Here is an 18589-nt window from a genome sequence, read left to right on the forward strand (position 1 = left end):
ATCGAGCGCATTCAGGGTGATGTGGCCATAGGCGATCTTACACCCTACTTACAACTCTCTTGACAAAAGCCAAGGTGGTCACCTCGGGCAATCGAGAGGGAAAATACAGCAGGTCGCCAAAGCCAACAACATAATGGAAAAAAGCCTACGGCACCTGGTATTCCCAGGCGGTCTCCCATCCGGGTACTAACCAGGCACGACCCTGCTTAACATCCGAGATCAGACGAGATCGAGCGAATTCAGGGTGATGTGGCCGTAGGCGACCTTGCAACTAGGGATGAGCTTCGTGTTCGAGTCGAACGTACGTTCGACTCGAACATTGGCTGTTCGTGCGTTCGGCGAATTCCGAACGTTTTGGCCGTTCGCGTCAAAATTCGAGTGGCGCGCGCGCGCGGACCACAATGCACTGCGTTGGCGCAGTGCATTGCTGTCCGATGATTGGCCAAGCATGCACTGTGACCCCGCATGCTTGGCCAATCGCAACGCCGGCAGCGAGGAGAGCCATGATTGGCCACAGGCATCCTGCCTGTGGCCAATCATAGCTCAGACTGTGTAGTGCACGCCCCACACTATATAAGGCCGCCTTTAAGGCGGCCTCCTGTAGTGTGTTACTTTGCATCTGAAGCAGTGGGTGTTCTGTGTACCTTCAACACAGTACACACCAATCGTTTTTGGCTGATTTCCTATCTTGCTGCTGTGTAGTGGTTGTTGTCTGTGCCCTGACTGCAGTATACACCACTATATTCACCTCACCTATATAGCTAGTGATCTAGCTTTAACCACTTAACAACTGCCCATTGCCGATTAACGGCTTCAGGGCGGTTGTTTAACTCAGAGAGGCCGTTAATTAACGGCCTCCCAGAATTCTGCTCTCGCGTGCCCCGAGGTGTGCGCACTCGAGAGCATCCGTGACCGCCGGGTCCTATGGACCCGGCGCATCACGGTAAACGGCCGCTCATAGCGGCCGTTTACCACGTGATTGCTCCGTCAAATGACGGAGTGATCACTTGGAAACAAACCGGCGTCATGTTATGACGCCGGTTCCTCCCTCCCCTTTCTGTACCGATCGGTACAGCGGAGGGGAAAGAGATCGGTGTCAGCAGCGATGTGGGCTGCATCTGCAGTGCCCACATCGCTGCTCACCGAATTTAACCCCTCAATTCCCTGCCAATACTCTGCAATACCAGTGCATACTCTGCAGTACCCTGCCATTACTCTGCAGTACCCCGCCATTACTCTGCAGTACCCCGCCATTACTCTGCAGTACAGTACCCCGCCATTACTCTGCAGTGCAGTACCCCGCCATTACTCTGCAGTGCAGTACCCCGCCATTACTCTGCAGTACCCCGCCATTACTCTGCAGTACCCCGCCATTACTCTGCAGTGCAGTACCCCGCCATTACTCTGCAGTGCAGTACCCTGCCATTACTCTGCAGTGCAGTACCCTGCCATTACTCTGCAGTGCAGTACCCTGCCATTACTCTGCAGTGCAGTACCCTGCCATTACTCTGCAGTACCCTGCCATTACTCTGCAGTACCCCGCCATTACTCTGCAGTACCCCCCATTACTCTGCAGTACCCCGCCATTACTCTGCAGTACAGTACCCCGCCATTACTCTGCAGTGCAGTACCCCGCCATTACTCTGCAGTACCCCGCCATTACTCTGCAGTACCCCGCCATTACTCTGCAGTGCAGTACCCCGCCATTACTCTGCAGTGCAGTACCCCGCCATTACTCTGCAGTACCCCGCCATTACTCTGCAGTACCCTGCCATTACTCTGCAGTGCAGTACCCTGCCATTACTCTGCAGTGCAGTACCCTGCCATTACTCTGCAGTACCCTGCCATTACTCTGCAGTACCCCGCCATTACTCTGCAGTGCAGTACCCCGCCATTACTCTGCAGTGCAGTACCCCGCCATTACTCTGCAGTGCAGTACCCCGCCATTACTCTGCAGTGCAGTACCCCGCCATTACTCTGCAGTGCAGTACCCTGCCATTACTCTGCAGTGCAGTACCCTGCCATTACTCTGCAGTACCCTGCCATTACTCTGCAGTACCCTGCCATTACTCTGCAGTACCCCGCCATTACTCTGCAGTACTCCGCCATTACTCTGCAGTACCCCCCATTACTCTGCAGTACCCCCCATTACTCTGCAGTAACCCCCATTACTCTGCAGTACCCCCCAATACTCTGCAGTACCCGCCATTACTCTGCAGTACCCCCAATACTCTGCAGTACCCTGCTATTACTCTGTAGTACCCCGCCAATACCCCGCCAATACTCTGTAATACCCTGCCATAAATTGCCATACCCAGCCATACTCAGAGATACCCAGCCATACTCGGTGATACCCTGAAGTACCCAGCCATAGACGCCCCCCACCCCTCACCGCCCTCCGGTGCTTCTACCAACTCGCCAGTACGATCAAAGCCAGAATCTTTTTTTTAATTTTTTATTTCAGGCTTCCCAGCCTAGAGGTGAGATGTGGGGTCATATTGACCCCCCCAGATTTCACTGTAAAGAGGACCTGTCACCCCATATTCCTATTACAAGGGATGTTTACATTTCTTGTAATAGGAATAAAAGTGATCAAAAATATATTTTTGGGAAAAAAAATGTCAAACTAAAATAAAGTAAAATGAACAATAAAAAAATAAAATAAAAATTAAAGCGCCCATGTCCCCATGTGCTCGCATGTGCCACACATGTGAGGTATCGCCGAGAATGTTAGAGCGAGAGCAATAATTCTAGTCCTAGACCTCCTCTGCAACTCAAAACATGTAACCAGTAAAAAAATATTTAAAGCGTCGCCTATGGGGATTTTTTAAGTAGCGACGTTTGGCGCCATTCCACGGGCATGTGCAATTTTGAAGAGTGACATGTTTGATATCTATTTACTCAGCATAACTTCATCTTTCACTTTATGCAAACATTGGGCTAACAAGTGGTTAATAATAGAGCTTGCAGTCAGTAGTGTTAGGAGATAGTGCGTGCTGTCTGCGTGCTCTGTACCCAGTACATACCGCTATAATATAGGGCAGGCCCCTACTTTCAAACATCCAACTTACAAACATCTCCTACTTGCAAACGCAAGGAGACAGCAGCAAGTGAGATGAAAAAAGATGGACGACAAAACAAATTATACAGGGGTGATAACCCTTCCCTATGTTTTCCAAAAAGCTTAAAGATATTTTTTTTGACTGGAGCTACACTTTAAAAATGTACCGGTTGAAAATGACAAACAGATTCAACTTAACACAACAAACCTACACAGTCCCTGTCTTGTTTGCACCGCCTGTATACTGCTGTTCTGAGTATATAGGGCCTGGGGGCCACACGCATTTCCTTTTTTTAATATGGGTACGGGGTTCCCCTTAATATGTGTACAAGACCCAAATAGGCTGGTAATGGGCAGGGAGGGCTACCCATGCCATGTTTCTCAATGATTTTCAACCATATTGCAGGAACCAGATATAACATTAAAACCGCAAGCAGTTTTAAATGGTGTTATTTCCGTTTAATGTCATTTTGTGCAGGGACTGTTCTAAACACGGGAAACACGTGGCACTTCACAGGCATACTATAGACACCCCCCAGGCACCATATTTAAAGGAATATTTCACTTTTTTTTTTTCACTTTAATCGTCATTAAAATCAGTGCTCCCGCCAAAACGGTAGTTTTTAAAACTTTTTTTTGCAGTGACCCATGTCCCCTGAGGCAGGAGGCAGGTCGCCAAACCCTTTTTAGCACACTATCTTGCATATTAGCCGTTAAAATTAGCACTTTCCAATTCGAACGTTCGAGTCCCATAGACTTCAATGGGGTTCTAACGTTCGTACCGAACGCGGGGGTCGTTCGCAAGTTCTGGTGCGAACCGAACCGGGGGGTGTTCGGCTCATCCCTACTTGCAACCTACTTACAACCTACTTACAACTCTCTTGACAAAAGCCAAGGTGGTCACCTCGGGCAATCGAGAAGAAAAATACAGCAGGTCGCCAAAGCCAACAACATAATGGAAAAAAGCTTACAGCACCTGGTATTCCCAAGCGGTCTCCCATCCAGGTACTAACCAGGCCCGACCCTGCTTAGCATCCGAGATCAGACGAGATCGAGCGCATTCAGGGTGATGTGGCCGTAGGTGAGCTTGCACCCTACTTACAACTCTCTTGACAAAAGCCAAGGTGGTCACCTCGGGCAAACGAGAGGGAAAATGCAGCAGGTCGCCAAAGCCAACAACATAATGGAAAAAAGCCTACGGCACCTGGTATTCCCAGGCGGTCTCCCATCCAGGTACTAACCAGGCCCGACCCTGTTTAGCATCCGAGATCAGACGAGATCGAGCGCATTCAGGGTGATGTGGCCGTAGGCGATCTTGCACCCTACTTACAACTCTCTTGACAAAAGCCAAGGTGGTCACCTCGGGCAATCGAGAGGAAAAATACAGCAGGTCGCCAAAGCCAACAACATAATGGAAAAAAGCCTACGGCACCTGGTATTCCCAGGCGGTCTCCCATCCAGGTACTAACCAGGCCCGACCCTGCTTAGCATCCGAGATCAGATGAGATCGAGCGCATTCAGGGTGATGTGGCTGTAGGCGATCTTGCACCCTACTTACAACTCTCTTGACAAAAGCCAAGGTGGTCACCTCGGGCAATCGAGAGGAAAAATACAGCAGGTCGCCAAAGCCAACAACATAATGGAAAAAAGCCTACGGCACCTGGTATTCCCAGGCGGTCTCCCATCCAGGTACTAACCAGGCCCGACCCTGCTTAGCATCCGAGATCAGACGAGATCGAGCGCATTCAGGGTGATGTGGCCGTAGGTGAGCTTGCACCCTACTTACAACTCTCTTGACAAAAGCCAAGGTGGTCACCTCGGGCAATCGAGAGGGAAAATGCAGCAGGTCGCCAAAGCCAACAACATAATGGAAAAAAGCCTACGGCACCTGGTATTCCCAGGCGGTCTCCCATCCAGGTACTAACCAGGCCCGACCCTGCTTAACATCCGAGATCAGATGAGATCGAGCGAATTTAGGGTGATGTGGCCGTAGGCGACCTTGCACCCTACTTACAACTCTCTTGACAAAAGCCAAGGTGGTCACCTCGGGCAATCGAGAGGAAAAATACAGCAGGTCGCCAAAGCCAACAACATAATGGAAAAAAGCATACGGCACCTGGTATTCCCAGGCGGTCTCCCATCCAGGTACTAACCAGGCCTGACGCTGCTTAGCATCCGAGATCAGACGAGATCGAGTGCATTCAGGGTGATGTGGCCGTAGGCGACCTTGCGCCCTACTTACAACTCTCTTGACAAAAACCAAGGTGGTCACCTCGGGCAATCGAGAGGAAAAATACAGCAGGTCGCCAAAGCCAACAACATAATGGAATAAAGCCTACAGCACCTGGTATTCCCAAGCGATCTCCCATCCAGGGACTAACCAGGCCCGACCCTGCTTAGCATCCGAGATCAGACGAGATCGAGCGCATTCAGGGTGATGTGGCCGTAGGCAATCTTGCACCCTACTTACAACTCTCTTGACAAAAGCCGAGGTGGTCACCTCGGGGAATCGAGAGGAAAAATACAGCAGGTCGCCAAAGCCAACAACATAATGGAAAAAAGCCTACAGCACCTGGTATTCCCAGGCGGTCTCCCATCCAGGTATTAACCAAGCCCGACCCTGCTTAGCATCCGAGATCAGACGAGATCGAGCGCATTCAGGGTGATATGGCCGTAGGCGATCTTGCACCCTACCTACTGTTAGGTGCTTCGTCTTCTTAATAATACCCCTGGTAGCCTAGGCTAGGATGGAAGAGCGGAGGTCCCGATCACCGGTGGACAGACACCACACATACACGATTGTACGTGAATAATGACTGTGTGTATATTGGAGCACACACAGTAGTTTTATGCAGTTTGAGCTAAAGCACAGCCCTGTGGGGGGGGCCAATAAGGTAATTCATACATACATCGACAATTTTCTTAAACTCATGACATTATCTAAGTCAAAGGTGAAATACAATCTTCTGATAGTTATTTCGTCATTTCAACATCTGCTGACTGACCATATTCTTGCGTAACCAGTCCTATCTTAGCTTTGTGCCTCTCACCGCAGACAGATGCTTCCTGATATGTCAACATCTTGCATCTTAATTCTGAACTTATTGAAATGCACGTCTAAGCATATTATCTTAGACCTTTGACTTAGTACATCTTTTGGTAACCTTAATAAGTATTCCCTTATAATCCTCCCTTTGATCATTCTGTGATTTACATAATGATCATTCCTTTTCTAATTTAATAGCACAGGCTTCATACTCCGAACCCTTATGCTCTTGGTTTTTATACCATACCGATGGATCCTTAACAATGGAAGTGAGTTTCAGATCCTTCGGAGCGGCCGTGTTTCCCTTTTTACATAAACATTTGATTATCTTATAACAGGCATATAAAAATAGAATGAAGAGAATCACAGTGACAATTGTCATGGCAGCATTTCGGAGCCAAGATATTAATCCCCCAAAACTAAAACTGCTCGAGAAGGGATCCCAGTTTTTTCCTATGTTCCTTGCCTCTTTCTGTAGTTTATTTACCTCTTCCCTGTGTTGGGCAATAACGTCATAGTAGTCTGGGACTTCGATGCTGGTATTATGAATCCAGGTACAGCACTCATAATCCTCAGTAGTCTCACAGAGGCCAGTAAGGGCTGCACTCATACTTTCTATAGCCAACTCATGTAGTTCTAGTTGCTTCCTAATTGCCCTAGTTTCTAGATTTAGTTTGGTTATGTCATCAGAATTTTCCTCCAGAATCTCATCAATTATGCCAGTGTAATTATTTAATCTTTTCATTAGGTCAATTCCCCACCCTGTCCAGGAAGGGAACCATGCCCAGGCCATATCTTTTTCTAAAAACAATTCTCGTTTATTACGGTGTCTAAGGGGATATCTAGGATGCATGCTAGCTTCAAGGAGGTGACTTCCCTTGTTATCCCCTAATACCCCCATGATAGGAACCAGGGCTGCAAGGTAACACCACCCCTGGGGTTTGGTTGGGATCCAGGGGTGACAGAGTTTGCCGCAGCATATATATATGGTATTTCCTAGAGCTAGGGGCCGTTTATGGAACACGTTCCTAAGAGTATCAGAAAGGCCAGAGAGCACCAGAATTGACATTAATTGGTGTATTGTAGTCTTGGTACTGGAGCTAAGAAAGTCTAAAAAGGTGGCATTTAGGGTGGGATCTGAAGTATGGAAGAAAGAAGGACTGTTAAACGATGTCATTGAAATGTTAAGTTTTGCTTGTTTGCAAACCTCGGCTCCATCTGTGGTGTTTCCCAGTCGGAAACACCAGTCTGGGAAGTGGCTTCTACCTATAATTTGGAAAGTGAGGGTTTTATTTGGAAGGGTCCTAGTAACATTCGTTAGGACGATAGGGGGTGTTCCATTAAGGAGGGGGGTAAAATTCAAGGGGACTGCCATGAGAGGGATTCTAGCTGTACTGGGATGTAGCTTGCTGCAAATCCAGCATTTCTCAAAACCGGATTTTTGAGCATAGCTATATTTGAATTTTAGTAGTAACATCTTGCCAGTCAGTCCCTTAGGTGACTCATTAACGGGTACAATACTTCTACTATGTCTTTGGCCGGGGGTATTATTCATCTTAGGTGGTCCACATATCCCTTTTAATAGACCTAAGTCTTTTGGATGATATATACAGTTGGCTATAAACCATGTGGGCAGGAATACAAGTAGTACCAGACTACCCCAAAGGCATACAGCCTTCCCTGACACTGAAGGTAAAAACATTTCTACAAGTTCTTATGCTTGTCCTTCTTCTTCGCTATCATGTAGGGTTTCAAGGGTTAATTGTCCAATGCCTTCCTGAATCTCTTGCAGTTCCGGTCGCTGTTCGGGTGGGTCGGGTTCTCCTTCAATAGGTGGGGGGTCGGGGGTTGTGGGAAGCGGTGGGCACTTTTTCAGCCTGCTGGCGTGGATCCAGGTGTTTCCTTGGTCAGTCAGGACCGCAGTTCTGGACACCTTTTCAACCTTCCAAGGTCCAGAGTAGATTGGTCCGATCCTCTTTTTGTGGGCCAGTTGCTTGACTAGCACTTGATCTCCTGGGATGAAGGGGTGTGTTGGCTCTGTGGAGAGAGGAGAGAAGGTGACAGAAACTTGTTCGTTCATTTCATGAAGCATACTTACCAGGTTTTTCACGTACATTTCCTGTTGGGAATAAATGTCAATATCAGTGTCTTGGTCTAATGGGGGTAATTCTATGTTTGCGGGGACTCCCATCAAAATTTCAAAAGGTGAAAGTTTCGTTCTGGCGTGGGGTGCCGTTCTAATCTGGAATAGCACAGAAGGGAGGTGATCAAGCCATCCCTTCATTGTGCTCCCTGTGGCCTTTTTCAATTTATCCTTTATATTTCTATTCATTCTTTCAACTACCCCTGCGCTTTGAGGGTGATAGGGGATGTGTAGTTTCCATTGCAGCCCTAACAATTTAGCCACAGCCTGGGTAACTGAGGAGCTGAATGCAGGTCCCCTATCTGACCAAATAGATGTTGGTATGCCAAACCTACAAATCCAGTTATTCAGCAAGCATTTTGCTGCTATATTGGCTGTCTCACCTGCACAGGGAGTGGCTTCAACCCAGCCTGAAAATTTATCTAAAAAAATCTATGACAACGCACAGGTATCTTAGGTTCCCCTTTTGTTTTGGCATGTGTGTGAAGTCTACTTGTAAATCTGTAAGGGGACCTATTGGTGGGGGTAGATGACCATGTAGGCCATGCCGTTTGCCCTGCACATTGTTTTGAGCACAGGTAAGGCAACTTGTGGTCAGGAGTTTGACTTGTTTGTTCAAGGCGTTTGTGCAGAAAGATTTGGTGTACATAGTGGCTAAAGGGACGGCACCTATGTGTCCTGGACCATGAAGGTAGGAGAGAATTAGAATACTGCTTGCCTCAGGTATTCCCAATATCTTCCCCTCTTTTGACCACAGACCCTCTGGGTCTTTGGTCAAGCCAGCCTTCACCCAATACAAGACATCTTCCTCAGTGGCTAATGATTGCATTTGTGCCACTACAGATTTAAAGTTAGGACAGGTGAAATGATCCTTAAAGTACATAGACGTGGGGGTGGGCTCCTGGGTGGAGGACTGGGCTGCCTTTTTCGCTTCTCGGTCAGCTAAAGCATTTCCCTTGGAAAGTTTGCTATTATCTGAAGAATGTGCTTTTACTTTAATTATTGCCACCTCTTTTGGGAGCAAAATAGCCCGAAGAAGTGCCTCAATCTGGGTAGCATTGGAAATAGGTTTATTATCCGCTGTTTTAAAACCTCTTTTAGCCCATATTACTCCGAAGTCATGCACCACCCCAAATGCATATCTACTGTCTGTGTAAATGTTCACCTTCTTATCTGTAAATAAAATGCAGGCCCTGGTGAGGGCTTCTAGTTCAGCCACCTGAGCCGAAGAGGGGGGCAGTGGTTTGGCTTCTAATACCTTGTTTGGCAACTGGACTATTGCATATCCTGTTTGGAAGGTGGAATCAGAGGGACGGGAGCAACTACCGTCCACAAAAACATCGTCTGCATTGGTAATCGGTACGTCGGTGAGGTCTGGTCTTGGTGATGTGATAGACTCCACTCGTGTTATACAGTCATGAAACTGGTCTGGGTCTTGTGGTAGGCGTAACATGGAGTGCAAGAGACGGACGGCAGGGTTGTTGGCGGGAACATATTTGAGAGACAGATTGTCTGTGTTCATGAGGGAAATCTCATATCCACTGAGTCTTTGTGAGGTCATGTGTTGGGTGTTCATGTTCTGTATGAGGTGGGTGACAGAATGTGTGGTGTAAAGCGTCATCGGGTGTCCCAAGACCATTTTGTTGGCATCTTGTACGGCCATAGCACAGGCGGCTAAATTCTGAAGGCATGATGGCATGCCTTGAACCTGAAGGGGGAGTTTTTTAGATAGGTAGGAGACAGGGCGGTAGCCTGTTCCATGCTGTTGTGTCAAGACCGCGGCAAAAGAGGTCCCCGAGACTACACAGTATAGTTGAAAAGCTTTACCATAGTCTACCAACCCCAGGGCGGGTGCACATGACAAACTGTTCAATCGGGCCTGGAAGGCCTTAAGCCGTTCCTCTGTCCAATCAACCTGCCTTGGGGCTGTTGAGGCGGTGGCCTCTCTTAGTATGCCATCATAATGAGAACAGTCGGGGATCCACTGGCAGCAATACACCACAGCGCCCAAGAATGAGAGCAGGGCTGCCTTGTCTTTTGGGGGGCTCAGAGCTTGTAGGGCTGCGGCGCGTTTGGGGGAGACCATCCTTGTTCCCCCTTTCAGTATGCACCCCAAGTATTCCACTTGTGGCATACACCACTGTATCTTCTTTCTGGATGCTAAATGCCCGATGTGGGCTAGATGGTTCAACAGAGATGTGGAATCGACCGCACAATCTTCAGCAGTGCGACTGCACAAGAGCAAGTCGTCCACATACTGTATTAGCACCGACCCTCGCTCAGGCGTCCAAGATTTGACAGTCTCATTGAGTACCATAGAGAAGGCAGCAGGACTATCAACATACCCCTGAGGTAGGCGTGCCCAGGTTAACTGACCCGTCAACTGACCCGTCAACTGACCCGTCAACTGACCCTCCGTCCAGGAGAAGGCAAACATAGGCTGGGCCTCTTCCGCAATGGGAATGCTAAAGAAGGCATTTGCTAAATCAATCACTGTGTAGCATAGAGAATGTGCCGGTATACATGAGAAGATAAAAGTGATGTCTGAGACTAGGGGTGGAAGTGGAATCACTTGTTTGTTAACTGCCCTTAGGTCTTGTACAAGTCTCCACTCCCCACTGGCCTTTTTTACGGGGTAAATGGGCGTGTTCCAGGGACTGATGATTGGTTTCAGGATACCTTTTGATATGTAATCATTAATTTGAGGGGAGATGCCTTTGACTTTCTCTGGGGGTAGGGGATACTGTTTTTGATATTGTATCCCTGCATCTGATCGCATTTGGGGTGCATATGGTGTGCAATTAATAAAGCCCACACTACCTTTGTTTTCTGTTTTTGTGTGATGGTCAAGGGAGGAAGGTATCATCAGAAAGAAACTCCTGTGTGCATGTCTTTTTGGGCTGTGTAAGTCACAAAGAGGGGAACTTGCAGTGAGGGAGCCGTCTTTGTCAAACTTAATGGTAATGTTCAACTGGGATAGTAAATCTCTGCCCATTAGGGACACTGGACAGGAAGTCAGGACAGCGAAACTCTGCATACATAGCTCTAGTCCATTCGGGGTAGAGACTGGTAAAGGCGGGGTGACGGAATGAGTGACCGATGTCCCATTTATTCCAATAGAGTGTCCCTCAGTACACAGTGGTGTGTCATACCTCTCATCATTTAATGAGCTAAAAGTGGCACCTGAATCAAGCAGGAAACACACTATGTGGTTGTCTACGTGTAATATAACTTGTGGTAGACTCTTCCATGATAGGTTGTGGCACACCAGACTGAGGGAAGGAACATACTCTAGGCATCCCTATTGGGGGTGTGTTTGTCGGGTAGACGGCCACTGCATAGGGATTCGAGGGGGAGGTCTGTTAGAGGTTGGGGTGTAGGGTGGCTGTGCAAGCGCATGGTTTTGAGATGGTGTTTGGGGAGGTGGCGGATATTGGGGGTACCTTGTAGTGTGAGGGGGGGGCGATTAGCAGCATTGTACCCCTTTCCCCTGCCCCTTGGATAGCTCGCCCTCTGTCTATATGGGCACTGCGATTTCCAATGTCCCTGTTCCCCACAATTAAAACATCCTTGGTCAGGTGGGTAGGGCTGCATGGTCATGAGGTGCGGTGGTGAGGATGAGGTTTCAGGTGTGACTAGGGTTTGTGTTTGTGTCAAGGAGGGGAAAATTCCCCCTTTTTGTTCAAAGACTCCTGAAGTCTCTCTGGACCTAGCGTCCTTCATGAATTCATCAGGTGCTTGCTCTGCCCATTTGGGGTTTGTGAATTTGAGCAAGTGCGTCACTTTGGGATCGCCTCCCGACATGATGGTAGTAGTAAATAATTGTGGTGTGACCCCATCTACAGCTTTCCATAGGGAGTATACTCTGGTACAGTAATCATAGAATTTCTCTTTAGGTCCCTGCTTGGCTAGGATCAGTTCTTGGAGTGCAGATGATCCTTTGTATAATTTGGACCAATGACCTCCCATGCCTTTCCAAAAGGATATCCAATCCTTATCGGTCTGGATATGGGCTGTCCATAGGTCGTCTACAGGGGCTACTTCTGGGCTGTCTGGGTCTACAATGCTAAGAATACTTTTTATGTCATCTTTGTCAAGCCCTGTGCCTGCACTATATTTTGCCAGAAAGGTACCTGCATCTCGTGGATACTTCTTGGGATTGGGACATAGTTCTTTTATTTTGGAGAGTGTACCCAAAGGTAATGGTATATGCACCTCGGTGTTCCCCATGGTCATCAAAGGTGCTTTGAGTGAAGCCCCTACTGCTTCTCTCTCAGTTTCCTCTTCTATGGATAATGTCCCTGTTTTACTAATTGGACCTGACTTCTCAGTTTTGGGAATAGGTGTCTCTTTTGTATGGCTTCTTGTAGTGGTGGGGGGCAGTGCTATAATCCTATCCTGCGCTTCTTTCAACATTTCCTCCTTCTTCCCTAATTGCCTTCTTAACTTTTCTAGTTCCTTTTGTAAGTCCTCCATCCTATGTACCTCTCTCTCTTTTCCCTCCTGAAATTCCTTCTCCCTTACTTCCAAGTTTTTCTGATACATTTCTAACTCTACTTTCCTATCCACTTGTACCTTTTCTGCCTCATTGAGGACTATTTCTTTTTGTTTTAGGTCTTCCATAAGTGTTTCTAACTCAGTTCTCCTTTTCCCTATTCTCTCTTCTTCCTCCTTTTTCTTCTCTTCAAACTCTTTTATTTTTGCCTCTAATTCCTGCATTTCGGGACTACCCACTTCTTCTTGTCCTGTAACTTCTTCCTGTCTCCCCTCTTCCTCTCTGCCCCTACTTATTTGTTCCCATTGGGCCACTTGTTGTGGTGTTGCTGTGGTGTGTGCTATGGCGGCTAGGACTACAGGATCCAGTGAAGGATATAATTGAAGGTATGGACCTGGCGTCCCATCCTCGTTTTTTACCATAACATAAGGTGGGGGTGGACATTGAGGCGGGGGAGGGGGAGGTGAAGGGGGTGCAGGGGCTTCAGCCATAGCACTGGGTCCTATATTTGGAGTAAGCTTTGTAGTTTTATTAATATGCTTCTTTTTATATTTGTGTAGACATTTATCCCATGCATGGTAACAATCTTTTATATATTGAATATTTTCTCACTTCCCTGGAGGGTACGAATTTTTGTGGATTTGGCATATTTTACTTACTTCCTGCCAGTCTTCCTCAGTACAAGGACCATATGGCCCTGGGTCATGTATCCCCAATTGCTGACACCTTTCTCGGACTTGTGTCCAAAATGGTTCTACCTGGGGGCCAGGGATCATATTAATTACAAATTCATAGGGTGATGGGGTGGCCATGGCTTGGGTTGCTGCAGAATTCCCCATCTAGTAGTCTGGGCAGTGTGTGTCTAGTGGCAGGACACAGGTGATAACACCCGGTTTGTCCAACAATCCGGTCTCTGGTCTGGGAGTAGGATCCCTGATCTTTTTTGGGGCAGATGGACTTATATAAAACTATGAAGATTTACCCTTAATATACGATGAAGGGTAAATCTTTCCTGGTGGCGGGATATACCCCTCTTACACCAAGTCTGCAAGAGAAGCCTGTAGGTCTAGTGGTCAAAAGAATCTACCTTTCATAAATGCTAAGAAAAAAAATAAACCTAGCGTGCAGTGTGAACAGGCGGGTGCTACCTCACTACAATCTGGTTCTTAATACTCTGTATTCATTTAACAACATTTGGGTTCATTCAAACAGATATCCACTCTATATAATTATATCTTATACAACATTAATACTCTATATACTTACGCTTGCACCTAAAGAGAAACAGACATATTTTTATGGTTTAAGATTTCAGCTTTAAAATTTTTCATGTACATTATCAAGTAATCACATCATGATGCAATTCTGGACAGAGTAAGTATTCACACCATTCACCTTTTAGGCAAAAAGGAGTAAAGTGACTTACCTGCCGCAAGATGACCCCACTTTCTGGTACCAAAACTGTTAGGTGCTTCGTCTTCTTAATAATACCCCTGGTAGCCTAGCAGCAGGTCGCCAAAGCCAACAACATAATGGAAAAAAGCCTACGGCACCTGGTTTTCCCAGGCGGTCTCCCATCCAGGTACTAACCAGGCCCGACCCTGCTTAGCATCCGAGATCAGATGAGATTGAGCGCATTCAGGGTGATGTGGCTGTAGGCGATCTTGCACCCTACTTACAACTCTCTTGACAAAAGCCGAGGTGGTCACCTCGGCGAATCTAGAGGAAAAATACAGCAGGTCGCCAAAGCCAACAACATAATGGAAAAAAGCCTACGGCACCTGGTATTCCCAGGCGGTCTCCCATCCAGGTACTAACCAGGCCCGACCCTGCTTAGCATCCGAGATCAGACGAGATCGAGCGCATTCAGGGTGATGTGGCCGTAGGCGATCTTGCACCCTACTTACAACTCTCTTGACAAAAGTCAAGGTGGTCACCTCGGGCAATCGAGAGGAAAAATAGAGCAGGTCGCCAAAGCCAACAACATAATGGAAAAAAGAGTACAGCACCTGGTATTCCCAGGCGGTCTCCCATCCAGGTACTAACCAGGCCCGACTCTGCTTAGCATCCGAGATCAGACTAAATCGAGCGCATTCAGGGTGATGTGGCCATAGGCGATCTTGCATCCTACTCACAACTCTCTTGACAAAAGCCAAGGTGGTCACCTCGGGCAATCGAGAGGAAAAATACAGCAGGTCGCCAAAGCCAACAACATAATGGAAAAAAGCCTACGTTACCTGGTATTCCCAGGCGGTCTCCCATCCAGGTACTAACCAGGCCCGACCCTGCTTAGCATCCGAGATCAGACGAGATCAAGCGCATTCATGGTGATGTGGCTGTAGGCGATCTTGCACCCTACTTACAACTCTCTTGACAAAAGCCAAGGTGGTCACCTCGGGCAATCGAGAGGAAAAATACAGCAGGTCGCCAAAGCCAACAACATAACGGAAAAAAGCCTACGGCACCTGGTATTCCCAGGCGGTCTCCCATCCAGGTACTAACCAGGCCTGACCCTGCTTAGCATCCGAGATCAGACGAGATCGAGCGCATTCAGGGTGATGTGGCCGGAGGCAATCTTGCACCCTACTTACAACTCTCTTGACAAAAGCCAAGGTGGTCACCTCGGGCAATCGAGAGGAAAAATACAGCAGGTCGCCAAAGCCAACAACATAACGGAAAAAAGCCTACGGCACCTGGTATTCCCGGGCGGTCTCCCATCCAGGTACTAACCAGGCCCGACCCTGCTTAGCATCCGAGATCAGACGAGATCAATCGCATTCAGGGTGATGTGGCCGTAGGCGTTCTTGCACCCTACTTACAAATCTCTTGACAAAAGTCAAGGTGGTCACCTTTGGGAAATCGAGAGGAAAAATACAGCAGGTCGCCAAAGCCAACAACATAACGGAAAAAAGCCTACGGCACCTGATATTCCCAGGAGGTCTCCCATCCAGGTACTAACCAGGCCCGACCCTGCTTAGCATTCGACATCAGACGAGATCAAGCGCATCCTACTTACAACTCTCTTGACAAAAGCCAAGGTGGTCACCTTTGGGCAATCGAGAGGAAAAATACAGCAGGTCGCCAAAACCAACAACATAATGGAAAAAAGCTTACGGCACCTGGCATTCCCAGGCGGTCTCCCATCCAGGTACTAACCAGGCCCGACCCTGCTTAGCATCTGAGATCAGACGAGATCAAGCGCATTCAGGGTGATGTGGCCGTAGGCGATCTTGCACCCTACTTACAGCTCTCTTGACTAAAGCCAAGGTGGTCACCTCGGGTAATCGAGAGGAAAAATACAGCAGGTCGCCAAAGCCAACAACATAATGGAAAAAAGCCTACGGCACCTGGTATTCCCAGGCGGTCTCCCATCCAGGTACTAACCAGGCCCGACTCTGCTTAGCATCTGAGATCAGACGAGATTGCGCGCTTTTAGGGTGATGTGGCAGTAGGCCATCTTGCACCCTACTTACAACTCTCTTGACAAAAGCCAAGGTGGTCACCTCGGGCAATCGAGAGGAAAAATACAGCAGGTCGCCAAAGCCAACAACATAATGGAAAAAAGCCTATGGCACCTGGTATTCCCAGGTGGTCTCCCATCCAGGTACTAACCAGGCTCGACCCTGCTTAGCATCCGAGATCAGACGAGATCGAGCGCATTCAGGGTGATGGGGCTGGAGGCGATCTTGCACTCTACTTACAACTCTCTTGACAAAAGCCAAGGTGGTCACCTCGGGCAATCGAGAGGAAAAATACAGCAGGTCGCCAAAGCCAACAACATAATGGAAAAAAGCCTACGGCACCTGGTATTCCCAGGCGGTCTCCCATCCAGGTACTAACCAGGCCCGACCCTGCTTAGCATCCGAGATCAGACGAAATAGAGCGCATTCAGGGTGATGTGGCCGTAGGCGATCTTGCAACCTACTTACAACTCTCTTGACAAAAGCCAAGGTGGTCACCTCGGGCAATCGAGAGGAAAAATACAGCAGGTCGCCAAAGCCAACAACATAACGGAAAAAAGCCTACGGCACCTGGTATTCCCGGGCGGTCTCCCATCCAGGTACTAACCAGGCCCGACCCTGCTTAGCATCCGAGATCAGACGAGATCAATCGCATTCAGGGTGATGTGGCCGTAGGCGTTCTTGCACCCTACTTACAAATCTCTTGACAAAAGTCAAGGTGGTCACCTTTGGGAAATCGAGAGGAAAAATACAGCAGGTCGCCAAAGCCAACAACATAACGGAAAAAAGCTTACGGCACCTGGTATTCCCAGGAGGTCTCCCATCCAGGTACTAACCAGGCCCGACCCTGCTTAGCCAAGGTGGTCACCTCGGGTAATCGAGAGGAAAAATACAGCAGGTCGCCAAAGCCAACAACATAATGGAAAAAAGCCTACGGCACCTGGTATTCCCAGGCGGTCTCCCATCCAGGTACTAACCAGGCCCGACTCTGCTTAGCATCTGAGATCAGACGAGATTGCGCGCTTTTAGGGTGATGTGGCAGTAGGCCATCTTGCACCCTACTTACAACTCTCTTGACAAAAGCCAAGGTGGTCACCTCGGGCAATCGAGAGGAAAAATACAGCAGGTCGCCAAAGCCAACAACATAATGGAAAAAAGCCTACGGCACCTGGTATTCCCAGGTGGTCTCCCATCCAGGTACTAACCAGGCTCGACCCTGCTTAGCATCCGAGATCAGACGAGATCGAGCGCATTCAGGGTGATGGGGCCGGAGGCGATCTTGCACTCTACTTACAACTCTCTTGACAAAAGCCAAGGTGGTCACCTCGGGCAATCGAGAGGAAAAATACAGCAGGTCGCCAAAGCCAACAACATAATGGAAAAAAGCCTACGGCACCTGGTATTCCCAGGCGGTCTCCCATCCAGGTACTAACCAGGCCCGACCCTGCTTAGCATCCGAGATCAGACGAAATAGAGCGCATTCAGGGTGATGTGGCCGTAGGCGATCTTGCAACCTACTTACAACTCTCTTGACAAAAGCCAAGGTGGTCACCTCGGGCAATCGAGAGGAAAAATACAGCAGGTCGCCAAATCCAACAACATAATGGAAAAAAGCCTACGGCACCTGGTATTCCCAGGCAGTCTCCCATCCAGGTACTAACCAGGCCAGACCATACTTAGCATCTGAGATCAGACAAGATCGAGCGCATTCAGGGTGATGTGGCCGTAGGCGATCTTGCACCCTACTTACAACTCTCTTGACAAAAGCCAAGGTGGTCACCTCGGGCAATTGAGAGTAAAAATACAGCAGGTCGCCAAAGCCAACAACATAATGGAAAAAAGCCTACGGCACCTGGTATTCCCAGGCGGTCTCCCATCCAGGTACTAACCAGGCCCGACCCTGCTTAGCATCCGAGATCAGATGAGATTGTGCGCGTTCAGGGTGATGTGGCCGTAGGCGATCTTGCACCATACTTACAACTCTCTTGACAAAAGCCAAGGTGGTCACCTCGGGCAATCGAGAGGAAAAATACAGCAGGTCGCCAAAGCCAACAACATAATGGAAAAAAGCCTACGGCACCTGGTATTCCCAGGCGGTCTCCCATCCAGGTACTAACCAGGCCCAACCCTGCTTAGCATCCGAGATCAGACGAGATCGAGCGCATTCAGGGTGATGTGGCCGTAGGCGATCTTGCACCATACTTACAACTCTCTTGACAAAAGCCAAGGTGGTCACCTTGGGCAATCGAGAGGAAAAATACAGCAGGTCACCAAAGCCAACAACATAATGGATAAAGCCTATGGCACCTCGTATTCCAAGGTGGTCTCCCATCCAGGTGCTAACCAGGCCTGACCCTGCTTAGCATCTGAGATCAGATGAGAT

At 48.4% G+C, this 18589-nt stretch overlaps 19 non-coding genes and 8 pseudogenes across 19 annotated transcripts in view; all 27 read right to left on the bottom strand.

Moving 5' to 3' along the window:
- LOC143953997 (5S ribosomal RNA) overlaps positions 1 to 33 on the bottom strand; it is a 119-nt gene extending 86 nt beyond the window's left edge. The window contains exon 1 of the ribosomal RNA XR_013269028.1: positions 1 to 33. This exon is cut by the window's left edge and continues 86 nt beyond it. This is a non-coding gene — a ribosomal RNA (5S ribosomal RNA).
- A 109-nt stretch (positions 34 to 142) lies between these two features.
- On the bottom strand, positions 143 to 261 carry LOC143951261 (5S ribosomal RNA). Its single transcript, XR_013266550.1, has one exon. It is a non-coding gene; the product is annotated as a 5S ribosomal RNA (ribosomal RNA).
- Positions 262 to 4025: 3764 nt separating this feature from the next.
- Positions 4026 to 4144, bottom strand: LOC143953697 (5S ribosomal RNA). The gene has a single exon (XR_013268755.1). It is a non-coding gene; the product is annotated as a 5S ribosomal RNA (ribosomal RNA).
- Positions 4145 to 4253: 109 nt separating this feature from the next.
- On the bottom strand, positions 4254 to 4372 carry LOC143946704 (5S ribosomal RNA). Its single transcript, XR_013265235.1, has one exon. It is a non-coding gene; the product is annotated as a 5S ribosomal RNA (ribosomal RNA).
- A 109-nt stretch (positions 4373 to 4481) lies between these two features.
- Positions 4482 to 4600, bottom strand: LOC143950706 (5S ribosomal RNA). The gene has a single exon (XR_013266049.1). It is a non-coding gene; the product is annotated as a 5S ribosomal RNA (ribosomal RNA).
- Positions 4601 to 4709: 109 nt separating this feature from the next.
- LOC143950413 (5S ribosomal RNA) lies at positions 4710 to 4828 on the bottom strand. The gene has a single exon (XR_013265817.1). It is a non-coding gene; the product is annotated as a 5S ribosomal RNA (ribosomal RNA).
- Positions 4829 to 4937: 109 nt separating this feature from the next.
- Positions 4938 to 5056, bottom strand: LOC143951148 (5S ribosomal RNA). Its single transcript, XR_013266447.1, has one exon. It is a non-coding gene; the product is annotated as a 5S ribosomal RNA (ribosomal RNA).
- Positions 5057 to 5165: 109 nt separating this feature from the next.
- Positions 5166 to 5284, bottom strand: LOC143943741 (5S ribosomal RNA; annotated as a pseudogene).
- Positions 5285 to 5393: 109 nt separating this feature from the next.
- Positions 5394 to 5512, bottom strand: LOC143954506 (5S ribosomal RNA). The gene has a single exon (XR_013269492.1). It is a non-coding gene; the product is annotated as a 5S ribosomal RNA (ribosomal RNA).
- Positions 5513 to 5621: 109 nt separating this feature from the next.
- Positions 5622 to 5740, bottom strand: LOC143951352 (5S ribosomal RNA). Its single transcript, XR_013266632.1, has one exon. It is a non-coding gene; the product is annotated as a 5S ribosomal RNA (ribosomal RNA).
- Positions 5741 to 14286: 8546 nt separating this feature from the next.
- LOC143954359 (5S ribosomal RNA) lies at positions 14287 to 14405 on the bottom strand. Its single transcript, XR_013269358.1, has one exon. It is a non-coding gene; the product is annotated as a 5S ribosomal RNA (ribosomal RNA).
- Positions 14406 to 14514: 109 nt separating this feature from the next.
- On the bottom strand, positions 14515 to 14633 carry LOC143952949 (5S ribosomal RNA). Its single transcript, XR_013268077.1, has one exon. It is a non-coding gene; the product is annotated as a 5S ribosomal RNA (ribosomal RNA).
- A 109-nt stretch (positions 14634 to 14742) lies between these two features.
- On the bottom strand, positions 14743 to 14861 carry LOC143947867 (5S ribosomal RNA; annotated as a pseudogene).
- A 109-nt stretch (positions 14862 to 14970) lies between these two features.
- Positions 14971 to 15089, bottom strand: LOC143947021 (5S ribosomal RNA; annotated as a pseudogene).
- A 109-nt stretch (positions 15090 to 15198) lies between these two features.
- Positions 15199 to 15317, bottom strand: LOC143954825 (5S ribosomal RNA; annotated as a pseudogene).
- Positions 15318 to 15426: 109 nt separating this feature from the next.
- Positions 15427 to 15545, bottom strand: LOC143953911 (5S ribosomal RNA). The gene has a single exon (XR_013268950.1). It is a non-coding gene; the product is annotated as a 5S ribosomal RNA (ribosomal RNA).
- Positions 15546 to 15852: 307 nt separating this feature from the next.
- On the bottom strand, positions 15853 to 15971 carry LOC143952282 (5S ribosomal RNA). The gene has a single exon (XR_013267474.1). It is a non-coding gene; the product is annotated as a 5S ribosomal RNA (ribosomal RNA).
- A 109-nt stretch (positions 15972 to 16080) lies between these two features.
- On the bottom strand, positions 16081 to 16199 carry LOC143948443 (5S ribosomal RNA; annotated as a pseudogene).
- A 109-nt stretch (positions 16200 to 16308) lies between these two features.
- On the bottom strand, positions 16309 to 16427 carry LOC143945913 (5S ribosomal RNA; annotated as a pseudogene).
- Positions 16428 to 16536: 109 nt separating this feature from the next.
- Positions 16537 to 16655, bottom strand: LOC143954747 (5S ribosomal RNA). Its single transcript, XR_013269707.1, has one exon. It is a non-coding gene; the product is annotated as a 5S ribosomal RNA (ribosomal RNA).
- A 109-nt stretch (positions 16656 to 16764) lies between these two features.
- On the bottom strand, positions 16765 to 16883 carry LOC143953912 (5S ribosomal RNA). The gene has a single exon (XR_013268951.1). It is a non-coding gene; the product is annotated as a 5S ribosomal RNA (ribosomal RNA).
- Positions 16884 to 17134: 251 nt separating this feature from the next.
- On the bottom strand, positions 17135 to 17253 carry LOC143948444 (5S ribosomal RNA; annotated as a pseudogene).
- Positions 17254 to 17362: 109 nt separating this feature from the next.
- Positions 17363 to 17481, bottom strand: LOC143952907 (5S ribosomal RNA). Its single transcript, XR_013268039.1, has one exon. It is a non-coding gene; the product is annotated as a 5S ribosomal RNA (ribosomal RNA).
- Positions 17482 to 17590: 109 nt separating this feature from the next.
- Positions 17591 to 17709, bottom strand: LOC143954748 (5S ribosomal RNA). The gene has a single exon (XR_013269708.1). It is a non-coding gene; the product is annotated as a 5S ribosomal RNA (ribosomal RNA).
- Positions 17710 to 17818: 109 nt separating this feature from the next.
- LOC143948544 (5S ribosomal RNA) lies at positions 17819 to 17937 on the bottom strand (annotated as a pseudogene).
- A 109-nt stretch (positions 17938 to 18046) lies between these two features.
- LOC143952811 (5S ribosomal RNA) lies at positions 18047 to 18165 on the bottom strand. Its single transcript, XR_013267952.1, has one exon. It is a non-coding gene; the product is annotated as a 5S ribosomal RNA (ribosomal RNA).
- A 109-nt stretch (positions 18166 to 18274) lies between these two features.
- On the bottom strand, positions 18275 to 18393 carry LOC143948994 (5S ribosomal RNA). The gene has a single exon (XR_013265447.1). It is a non-coding gene; the product is annotated as a 5S ribosomal RNA (ribosomal RNA).
- Between the last annotated feature and the right edge of the window lie 196 nt (positions 18394 to 18589).

Source organism: Lithobates pipiens, unplaced genomic scaffold, assembly GCF_037356315.1.
Source record: "Lithobates pipiens isolate NorthernLeopardFrog02 unplaced genomic scaffold, aLitPip1_a1.2 Scaffold_30, whole genome shotgun sequence".
In the NCBI taxonomy this organism is placed as follows: Eukaryota; Metazoa; Chordata; class Amphibia; order Anura; family Ranidae; genus Lithobates; species Lithobates pipiens.